Consider the following 12029-nt stretch of genomic DNA (forward strand, 5'->3'; position numbering starts at 1 on the left):
AACTTTCCACCACTCTTCGGATATCTTTTTTTTCTACTCCTGGATCAATCATCTTGACAAAGTACAGTGTCCGCTTGATACCAGGGTGTCCACGCTGTCGATGAATGTCCATGATGCGCACTGCATCCACATTACACACAACTGTTGCACATGTGTTTTGCAGATTATCAGAATCTCTCGGAGCACCAGCCAGAAGCCATCGTTGAGGGACTCTTGTCAGAGCATCTGCTCTGTTGAGCGCAGACCTGATCAACACTACGTCCACAGTCAGGTCGTACTCTGTGATGGTGTTGACCAAGGTGGCAAGCCGTCTTCAAATTAACATCTCACTCGATGCTCGTGTCGTCAGCCATGCTCTTCCACTTAATGCATCGGTTATCCATCGATGAGTGCATGCCGAGTCAGTCATATGTCGAACCTTGGCTTGCCATTGAAGCGCCAAGTTAACACCCTTCAATGTGGCATCAAGTTCGGCCAGGTTTATGTGCCTCGAATTATTCTCTGGCCGAAGCCAACAGGCATCTTCAATAATGGAATCATTAACTGCAAGGGCAACTCCAAGGGCCAGTGAACTAGCATCCACCCAGACCGTGAACTCATTCCCGCTGACGCACCACTTTCCCTGAACAGGGTCATCAGTGATCACTCTGGACACAGTCTCTGTCAGCATGCTCCTTAGGGTGACATCGTGTACTGCATCGTCCCATCCTGACGACACGGCTGTTACACATCTTTTATGGCCGCCACGGCCACCCTGAGCCAACTGCACACAGGGAAATGGCCTACCATCTTTCCACAAAGCAAAAACACTGTTCGTCGAGTGATGTTTGATGGGACCTTGGGGACGCGACTTCCTCTTCTCCAGCAAAGTCCCTCCTTGCTATTGCGCACGTGCAGGCCGAGAACTTTTGCTCCATCGCACAGACGCTCTGGTTCCTTACATGTCAGTCCAAAGCTCTCAAAGTGCATTCTAACCGATTGCGCTGACATGAGGCTCTCAGAGATGAATATATCGTCGATATATGAGGATGTTGCCTGTTGCACTGCCTCATCTTGCTGCCGGATAGCATGCATGATTGCTGTCATAATGCCTGGTGCCACATTTAGACCGAACCCTAGCCTGGTTAGACAATATCGGGTTCCTCCAATTTCCACAGTCTGAAATGGCCACAATTTCTTCTCAATGCGTATTTGCAGATAGGCCCTGCATAGGTCTAGAGTTACCACGTTCGATCCCTGCTGTCGCCACTCCCTTAATTTGACTGCACACACATCAGCCCTTGCCGTATATGGGTCGACATGCTCATTGAGCTCACGGTAGTCTAGGACAGGGTGGACCTTTTGTTTGGTCTCTTGTACGACGGCCATCAAGGGAATCAGCCCTCGCGGGGGGCCAAGCTCATCCTCTGGGTATGGAAGAAGCCAGCCATTGTCGATCCACGTTTGCAGTTCTTCTTCATACTGTTCCCTTAGCCACATGGGTGGGGGATATTCCGATAACCGGTGGCTGATCGTTTGACCACTTCCAAGACGCCGTCCATGCATTAGTTTTTCTATCATACTCTGCATGAAAGTCAGGCTCGTCGAGAGTTATGGCAGCACAAACATGTTCCTCACATCGGGAGAACTGTACCTTGCCGGTTCTGTCCACAGTAATTCCACCCAGTTGTGTAATCAAGTTCATACCCAGGAGTAGGTCGTACCCGAGAAGCTCTCCCTCCACAACCAGGGATCACACGGCTACTGCAGGCCCGTCGTTGATGCTTGTGCAGATAATGCTCACTCCACAAGAGGCTAGTGAACCTCCGCCTACAGTTAGTACCGGAATTCTCTCTGCTTTCCAACTGGCACAGCATATCTTGCTCATGAGAGTCTGGGTGCACCCAGTGTCCACAAGCACGAGGCGCTCGCTTCCATTAATGTGTATACTTACAGTGGGTAGCGCCCTGCTCAATGACGATCTGGGGAGAAGACTGGTGCTGTAGCTTCTTCCCCTTGCCCGTTTCCCGGACAGGTGCGGGCCAGGTGTCCGCGTTTTTTGCACTTGTAGCACTGCGGCCCGTCAAGTTTCCGAGTTGATTGACGTGATGAAAGACAATCATGGGCCAAATGGTTGGGTCCTCCACACTTATAGCAGGATGTAGCTGCGCCCAAGTCCTGCAATCCAACCTGTGATGGTTGTACAGCTGCCGCTTTGTCTATAGTGTTAGGGCTTTTCTTTAGTATTGCTCGTGCCCACGACAATACTTCCGATATGTCCATCTCGTCCACTTGGGATGAGGCACGGAGCAGATCTTCAACACTCTTAGGTAATCCTGCAACAAAGGCGCACACCAAGCCTTTGTCTGACATCCCTCCAAAAAGGACCGATAGCTTTTTTAGCTCAGCCAGATACACATCCACCGTTTCCCCGGGATGTGATTTTTGGGCCATGAATTCCTTCCATGCAGTAACTGGATCTAATGCAAATGCTATAAAAAGGGCATGCTTGATGCAGGCAAAATCTGTTTTCTTCTCATCAGCCAACTGCTGGTATACTGCATATGCTCCCCCAGTGAGGCACATTGGGACCACGCATTCCATACGCTTCATCCCACTGAGCTGATATATTAATTCTGCTTTTTCCACCCATTCCTGCACTGAGTGATCAGTGCTACTGCCATCAAACAGGGGAATTAGCTTGGGGTCAAATCCTGATGTCATGCCAAAATAGCTTGTGTTTGTTACAACTCTACTTTCAACCGAGTCGTTGTTTGTTTTGTTCACCACACTCTTTTCTTCTACCTCTTCTTTTACACACTTCCGTTTGCTGTAGTGACTAAAAATCGTCTGTCCTCCCGCTTTCCTTTCCTTGATATTTATGGAATCAGGGTACGAAATTCTCCGAGATTCCCTGAGACTTTTTTCCACATAAACGCATGCGGGCACCATCTTGATTCTCAATTTGTGCTTTGCATGCACAAACGCGCAGCCGCTTTAACGGTAAGCCACTTCTTTCTCCATAATAAAGGCATAAGGAGTTTGATTTCTCATTGTTAAAATCTATAATATAAAAGCAAAAATGTGTGTTAGTGTGTGCACTTTTTTGGTATGTTCAGCAAAGGATTTTTCGGGTAGAGGGGCATTTAGAGGGTCACTAATTCTTACAACTTTTTATATACTCTCTAGATTATAATATCTGTGATTTATGAAAGGAGGTCATGTCTATCTTTTATTTGAGCGACTTTTACATGCTATTTTCGCGATATTTCTTACTCTCTGTGTGTTTGTTTGGCTTTTCCATATAAAAAAGCAAAACTGGATCCGTAGTAAACAAGCTCCCTGGCAGGAGTGCCTAGGACGTCTAGAAAAGCAATAAGCTTTGGTCAATGCTGGGAAAACCCGTCATATCAGACAATTGCTATTTATTTGGACACTTCCCTTTTTATGGGGAGCTGGTTTTCCCCAAACATCTTCGGGAAGCAAAACAAAAAAACTGGCTTCCAACCAAAGTTAAGTGCGTGATTTCATTCACCTATGGTGTGATGTTTGACCTCATTAAATTTACGCACCTGTGTGAACTCATTCACTTTACTTTTAAATTGTTTAATTTCAACCATTCTCACTTCCACTGCCCTCGTAGTGTCACAGTAAGTTAGGCTATCACTTTCTTTTCTGCCTTCACCTCAAGGCTTCGGGTTAGAGCCTACCTTCTAACCAAAACTTTTTTTTTCCTATGCACACACACACACTGACAAACACCTGGGCAACGCTGGGCACCCCCACTAGTCTAATATATAAAAGGCAAAATGTGCGTGTGTGTCTGTGTGTGTATGTATATGTTTGTATGTCTCACAAAAACTTTCGACAGCGGCAACAGATCCTGATAGAATTGGTATCATTTTAAAGTTCCGTCCTTTGGGTGACAAATATAAAAAATTGGGCAAAAACATTCATTCGTTCGCCCTCAACTGAGCAGTTTTCTACAAAAAGGGGTTGCTTTTTTCACCAACATTTTAGCAAGTCATCATCTTCTTTTCAATTGACTATGCTTAATTTCAATGTTCTGAACTTCTGGTTTGGCAATGGAGACACTGACAAAGATGTCGCATTTTTTAATTTTTAAATCTTTTTTTCTCCTTTGCCTTACGGGTTTGAGCCTGCCAGCTTACTTTTTTACACCTCTGCCTACTGCTGTTTTGATTCCCACCCCCACTACTACCACTTCCCCCCCCCCTCCTGGGTTTCCTTACTACACCACCCACACACACCCAGGCACCCCCACTACTGTTGTTTTGAGCACCACCCTTGCTACACCATCTAAACACCCGAGAAACGCCAGTGTATTTATAAGATTCTAATTGTTTTTATATATTTTCAACACTAAAAAGTCAAATCTGAGATCTTTTTATTATAATTTGAATATAAATCTTAGGGTAAAATAATATAATTTGAAATTAAAATTAATTTATTAATTCTAAATTGAAATAAAAAATTACTGAATTTCTTATAAAAAAACTGCTTTTAAAAATTCAAAAGAATTAGCAGGTAATGAAAAATATTAATTTGAAATTATACTTACATTTCTTTGTATTCATGTGATTTATCTGACAAAATAGAAATCATGTTGATATTTAATAATAATAATAATAATAATAATAATAATAATAATAAATTTTAGTGCAAAATGTTTTTAAAGCTTTAGGAATTTTATGTTTTGCAGTTTGTAAAGCAAAGTCAATAAAGAAGATAATGAAGAACTGAGAATGTTCTTTGTCCCATATTTAAAGCACTGTAATTTTATCTCAAGTCATTTAACAATATAATGATAAGCACATCATCGTATCTTATCATGCCAAGACTTAATATATTGTTGGGCATCAAAATTTTAAGTCCATCAACTGTTATTCAGTATAGGTTAGTTCATCACTGTAGTTACTGAGAATGTGCTCCCTTGCCCATTTTGGATTTCCAAAATGGCAATTGTTTGCTGTTGTAGGGCTCCTTATGTGGATGTTTATTGCTGTACTTCCAACCTTGCTTTTTGCTTGGATCAAAGTCACCTTGTCATCATTAGGGACGCCCATTCCATGTTGCACAGTTTTTTTTGAGTTCTTGATTAGCTTCGTTTAGTCATTTCATTTGTCATTACAATAGTCTCATAACTGTTCAATTATTGAATAATATTCTGGGCAAAGCTGGAATTATTGCTGAAACTTGATATATTGTTGGGCATCAAGTTTTTAAGTCCATCAACTGTTATTCAGTTTAGGTTAGTTCATCACTGTAGTCACTGAGAATGCACTCCCTTGTCCATTTTGGATTTCCAAAATGGCAATTGCTTGCTGTTGTGGGGCTCCTTATGTGGATGTTTATTGCTGTCCTTCCAACCTTGCTTGCGAAAAAAAGGACATAGCCAACATGCTTGCAGACACTATTGCAAATAATTCATCATCCAAAAATTACAATAAAAAATTCCAGACTATTAAATATGAATCAGAAAAAAAACAACCTACACTTTAAAAGTAATAATGAAGAAGTTTGTAATAAACTTTTTACCATTCAAGAACTAAAGGATTCATTAAAAAAAGCCAATAACACGGCTGAAGGACCAGATGAGATAACATATGAATTCCTGAAACAAAACGTAGAGCTGAATGCAATTTGGACACCTCTAATAGAGAGAGAAAACCTTGAATAACAACATAGGTTTAACATTAACAAAAACCAACTAAGAATTGTCCTAGTGACGTATGGCCGAGTGATGCTAGACATTGTATCAAAGTTTACAGTTACCCAAAGGTGCTGAGTTCAATTCTTTTTTTTTTTTTTTTACATAGGCATCACCACATTATCAAGGCCAAGAGGCCACTCAAGGATAAGGGTTAAAGAGTGTACAGTAGCAATTGGACAATATAGTAATCATTAGTAATGAAAATTTGGTAAATTTGATAACTTATATGGAACGGCTCATCAAGAACTTATTTACGTTAGACTTGAAGACAACCATATTGTAGTCAGCCGGAAAGCAGGAAAACGGAAGACAATTCCACAGGCGTGCAGTTCTAAGAAAGAAGCTTTGTTCATGAAATCTACGTTTAGGTTTAGGCACAGATAAAGAGTGGGGGGAATTATTGATAGTGTTTACAGCTAGACGAGTGTATCTTGTGAATGTTTGGCGAGGGGGGACCATAGATTGAAGCTCAGTCGAACACTTTCCATGAAAATAACGATACATCAGAGACAAACTTGCAACATCTCTTCTGTTAGATAGAGGTTGCAAGGAAGAGAAAAGGACATCTCCTACGAGGATACAAAGTCTATTTTGAACTCTATCAAGGCAGGCCAAGTCCTTTCTAGCAGCTCCTGCCCAGATGTGGCAACAGTATTCCATCCTTGGACGTACCTGGCTCTTATATAGATAGAGAATAGCATCAGCAGTGAGATATCTACTGGATCGATAGAAAGATCCCACCATTTTTCCAGCGACCTTGGCAACAGATTTGATGTACGTGTTCCATTTAAGATCAGGAGTAATGGTCAAGCCAAGAAGCTTGTCAAAACTTGAGGCCTCCTGAAGACGAGAGCCATTCATTTCAATTGATGCCAGATGTGGATCAGAATGTTGATGATGTAAAGAGAGAAGCTTGGTTTTAGATGCATTAAAAGTAACCAGCCACTCCTTTCCCCATTGTACTACGTGCTCAAGATGAGAGGAGAGAAAATCAGAGAGAACTTGGTCGTTTACTGTCTTAGATGTGCTACCATAAATGGTAGTGTCGTCAGCATAGATGTCTACAAATGATGTAAGGATGTGATTTGGAAGATCATTAATGTAGATCAGGAAAAGAGTTGGGCCCAGGATGGACCCCTGAGGGACACCGGCATTAATACTGTGAGCTTCTGATTTTTGCCCATCAACTACTACTCTTATGAACCTATCAGAAAGAAATGATTTAATAATTGAGAAGACATTTCCAGCAATACCATAGCTAGAGATCTTATGAAGTAAACCTTTATGCCATACCCTATCAAAGGCCTTAGATATGTCAAGAGCAATTGCCCTAGAAAGGTTGCCTCCGTCGAGAGATTTGCTAATCCTATGAGATATAACTGTAAGCACATCTGCTGTAGATCTAGCAAAACGGAAACCATATTGAGTGTCACTAAGAAGGTTATTTTTGTTGAGATGGTTGATTACTTCTGTATTTAACACAGATTCCAGCAACTTACTCATGACGCACAGGAGACTTATTGGCCTGTACTGAGAGGGGGATGAGCCATCACCTGAATTCTTAAATACAGGGCATACTGATGAAATTTTCCAGGGAGATGGGAAACTATTCTCCTTAAGACAACGTTTAAACAGTTTTGTAAGTATGGGCGCTAGTTCAGGTTGAAGTTTTTTGAGTACTATAATTGGAATACCGTCAGGGTCAGTTGCTTTACTGGAATCAAGGTTTTTGATTAGCTTGGCAACATCACGTACAGATATACGTATATCACATAGCGTGTTTTCTGATACAGGAGGAAATATTGGGGGTTGGCGGCCTTGATCGCAAAGGGTAGAATTAGCTGCAAAGTTCTTGACAAAGAGTTTGGTTTTGTCTGATGCTGACGAGATTACCTCAGGTCCATTGATAATAGTTGGGATGGAGCACACGCTTCTGTTCAGGATTCTGTTTGCTATTTGCCAAAACTGGTGGGAACCAAGCCGCTGCTCAGCTACTTTGGACTTAACAGATTGAGCATACAACTCTCTTGCATTCTTTATTACTTTCTTACAATGGTTGCTGGCAGTCCTGAAAGCGGCTTTAGTTTTCATACATCTATTATGTTTGAAGCAGTGGAAAAAGTGATTTCTGTGCGCAATGGCAGCAGCACATTCTGGAGAGAACCATTAATTCTGAACGAAGGCAGTGAAAAGTAACATTCAAAACAGAGAATCAGCAACTATGTCCCAGAGCCTAGCTGGTGTCCGAACACGGTACTCCCATAATAATAATAAAGAGTTGGGTTTGAAACTCCTAACAAATGGTTCCCCAGTTCGATACAAAACACCTGATGAAGGCCAGAGGGCAAAACGGCTGAAACGTTGTGACTATAGCAACCAAGATGAGGAAGTCAGTCCGACAATCTCAATAAATGAAAACACCTCATCTCAAAAATACAGACGAGAAAGTATTATTAGAAATGATAGTTATGTACCTTGGACCAACCAGAAGCAAGCAAGTGTCATCTCTGCCTAGTTCTACAAAATATGAGTATGTGCACCAGTGACTCTCTTCCAATGCTAAGCACTCCTTTAACTCTAAACGAACAATTTAGCAATAAAGGCAAAAAGGAAAATTTAACTTTGGATGCTGTATTGAATGGGATCATGCCATGGAACAGGAATACCTTGAACTTATGAAACAGTTGGAAGAACTCTGATAAGAGAATATTTGAAAAGACTGAAGGAAACAGCCCCTTGCAGATGCCCATGCAGAACACCAACTCTGACAAAGCTGGAAACTGTACCTTTTAAGCCTGTACAAGTCAACCAGTATAAACTTTAGCAATGGTTGCTACACCACTTTAGATCTAGTGCATTCATTCAACACATGTCCTCATCAACCACTGCAAACAATGGAGGGTAAATCACTAGGCATCAAATTTACTCTAGGTGCAAAGCCTACAGCTATACACATGCTAATACCTGTCCCCTACTATTGGAAGAAGAGAGTTAAAGAAGAGCTGGACAGAGATGTCTCTAGGAATACTAGAACCAGTACCAGTACGCACCCTCACCACTTGGTGTTCAAGGATAGTTGTGGCAGTGAAGAAAGATGGTTCCCCAAGGCGAATTGGTAAATTTACAGAAGCTGAACAATGCCACCATGAGGAAGACACACCATACATCACTCCTGTTTGATCAAGTGTGTCCATGATACGTGCAAACACATGAAAGACAGTTCTGAATGCATGAAATGGATACCACAGCCTACTGCTGTCCCCACCTGCAGAGGATTCTACCACATTCATTACCGAGTACCGAGTACAAATACTACTGGGCTCCTTAAGGTGAAGGCATCATGTTTAATCAAAACAAGTTTAATTTTGACAAGACAGAAGTGGATTTTGCAGGATTCCTAGTCACCAATTCTAGTATTAAGCTCACTAAGAGGATGACAGAAGCTATTCTCCATTTCTCTACACCTATAAGTATTACCAGCATCAGGTTCTGTTTTTTTTTTTTTGTTTTTTGTTTTTTTTTACACAGTGATCACAACTTATCAAGGCCCGGAAGCCACTCAGGGATAAGGGTTATTGCAAGTACATTACGTTAGTGTGGAGATTTGATGAAGTGTTTGAACTTGTGAATAAGATATATGCTTTTCCCAAGCAAACGTTAAAGCACTCTTGCAGGAATTGATGAAAACAAAAGGATTTTTCTGGGTAAATATCAAACTGATAAGGCAATAACTGTTTTTTTTGTTTTTTTTTACAAGGGTGTCACCACTTATCAAGGCCCAGAGGCCACTCGAGGATAAGGGTTAAAGAGTGTACAGTAGAAATTGGACAATATAATAATCATTAGTAATGAAAATTTGTTAAATTTGATAACTTATATGGAACGGCTCATCAAGAACTTATTTACGTTAGACTTGAAGACAACCATATTGTAGTCAGCCGGAAAGCAGGAAAATGGAAGACAATTCCACAGGCGTGCAGTTCTAATAAAAAAGCTTTGTTCATGGAATCTACGTTTAGGTTTAGGCACAGATAAAGAGTGGGGGGAATTATTGATAGTGTTTACAGCTAGACGAGTGTTTCTTGTGAAAGTTTGGCGAGGGGGGACCATAGATTGAAGCTCAGTCGAACACTTTCCATGAAAATAACGATACATCAGAGACAAACTTGCAACATCTCTTCTGTGAGATAGAGGTTGCAAGGAAGAGAAAAGGACATCTCCTACGAGGCTACAAAGTCTATTTTGAACTCTATCAAGGCAGGCCAAGTCCTTTCTAGCAGCTCCTGCCCAGATGTGGCAACAGCATTCCATCCTTGGACGTACCTGGCTCTTATATAGATAGAGAATTGCATAAGCAGTGAGATATCTACTGGATCGATAGAAAGATCCCACCATTTTTCCAGCGGCCTTGGCAACAGATTTGATGTACGTGTTCCATTTAAGATCAGGAGTAATGGTCAAGCCAAGAAGCTTGTCAAAACTTGAGGCCTCCTGAAGACTAGAGCCATTCATTTCAATTGATGCCAGATGTGGATCAGAATGTTGATGATGTAAAGAGAGAAGCTTGGTTTTAGATGCATTAAAAGTAACCAGCCACTCCTTTCCCCATTGTACTACATGCTCAAGATCAGAGGAGAGAGAATTGGAGAGAACTTGATCGTTTACTGTCTTAGATGTGCTACCATAAATGGTAGTGTCGTCAGCATAGATGTCTACAAATGATGTAAGGATGTGATTTGGAAGATCATTAATGTAGATCAGGAAAAGAGTTGGGCCCAGGATGGACCCCTGAGGGACACCGGCATTAATACTTTGGGCTTCTGATTTTTGCCCCTCAACTACTACTCTTATGAACCTATCAGAAAGAAATGATTTAATAATTGAGAAGACATTTCCAGCAATACCATAGCTAGAGATCTTATGAAGTAAACCTTTATGCCATGTTCTTCTATCAAATAAATTACCTTTTGCAATTTTCTAAATCACTATTAATGCATCAAAACACTTTTTTTCCATTCTTGCTTTATGATGCTGAAGGTCTGCATAGATAAGGTTCACTTTAAATTTATCATGTTTGCTGGTGTTTACAAGACTTAAAGCATAAATGATGTACCAACTTAGACTGTAGTGAACTACTACTATGATGCTGCTACAGTATGGTTCCCTTATTTCTCTCTTTCTCCCTACTCTTCTACTTTTTCCTTCCTTTTTTCTCTCAACGTCACCAGAGGTTTCAGCCAATCGGAATAGAGGACTGTCGTGAGGGAGATACAAAGAAGAAATCTATCTCAGACATGCGGAAATGATAGAAGCGTCAACACGCGATGGACCAGTTTCCCTTTTATCGAAGAAATGTACCATCCTCTTTGTACCCTCTATCTTGGAAACCTTTATAAAACATCATCAATCCTAAAGTCTCATCGCACTTAATTATAACCAATGTTTTCTTTTCCACAACCATTTTTTTTCGGCACTCTTGTTCTCTCTCTAATGTTGGAGGTGCCCCAAAAAGGGGACCGACTGAAATGGTAACCCTTTTTCAAACGTCATTAAAATTTATGGTAACCGCCATAATTTGGTGAATGGCCGATGTGCGTATATACATGCAATCTTCAATGAGCAAAAAAAAAAAAAAAAAAAAACAATGAGAATGTGACAGAGTAAAAAAAGAAAAAAGCCTTTCTAAAACTATAATAGAACCTTACAAAAAAAAGTATATATAAATCCGCTTTCCAAGAAATGCTGATAATATATATATTTTTGCTATTTTTGTGAAACGGTTTACGCTAAGTAAGGCAAAAAAAAAACCCAAATGAACAAGAAAAATAAGCAGTAAAAAAAAATAAATAAATAAAATAAACTTTTTTACGTAACTCTCACAAGATAAATGACTAAAATAAAATCTGGTCCAAAAACTATTCTGTAACAACAAAAAGTGACTTTAAGAATCAATACGGAATCCCAAATTTCATTCGGAAACACACACACACACCCATACACAGAAAAAGGAACCTTCCAGACACACACATATGAAGCCAATTTTGGAACACATGTGGTCACACACCCGCACACACAAAAAAAAAAGGAACCTTCCAGACGCACGTGTGTGAAGCCAATTTTGGAACACGTGTGTGCATCAACGAACTCAGTTTTTTTCTTTAAGAACATTGACTATATATTCATACACACACACACACACACACAAAAAAAAAAAAAATTTTAATTGACACTATTTCTCCAAGCACCTGCTGAAATTAACCTCTGGTGAGTACTCGCTATTCTCTCTTCTTGCTTATCACACCCCAGCCATTTCCTT

The 12029-nt window shown here is 40.6% G+C and overlaps 1 protein-coding gene across 3 annotated transcripts in view; it reads right to left on the minus strand.

Annotated features, from left to right (window-relative positions):
* LOC145279581 (uncharacterized) overlaps window positions 1–12029 on the minus strand; it is a 202203-nt gene that overhangs the window by 114183 nt on the left and 75991 nt on the right. For all 3 annotated transcript variants that reach the window (XR_013868399.1, XM_080130741.1, XM_080130742.1), the window contains one exon: window positions 4562–4586. The gene's annotated coding sequence lies outside the window, so the exon portion shown is untranslated. The remainder of the gene's footprint in view (window positions 1–4561; window positions 4587–12029) is intronic.

This window comes from Euprymna scolopes, chromosome 7, assembly GCF_053919585.1.
Source record: "Euprymna scolopes isolate OS-2025 chromosome 7, ASM5391958v1, whole genome shotgun sequence".
Taxonomy (NCBI): domain Eukaryota; kingdom Metazoa; phylum Mollusca; class Cephalopoda; order Sepiida; family Sepiolidae; genus Euprymna; species Euprymna scolopes.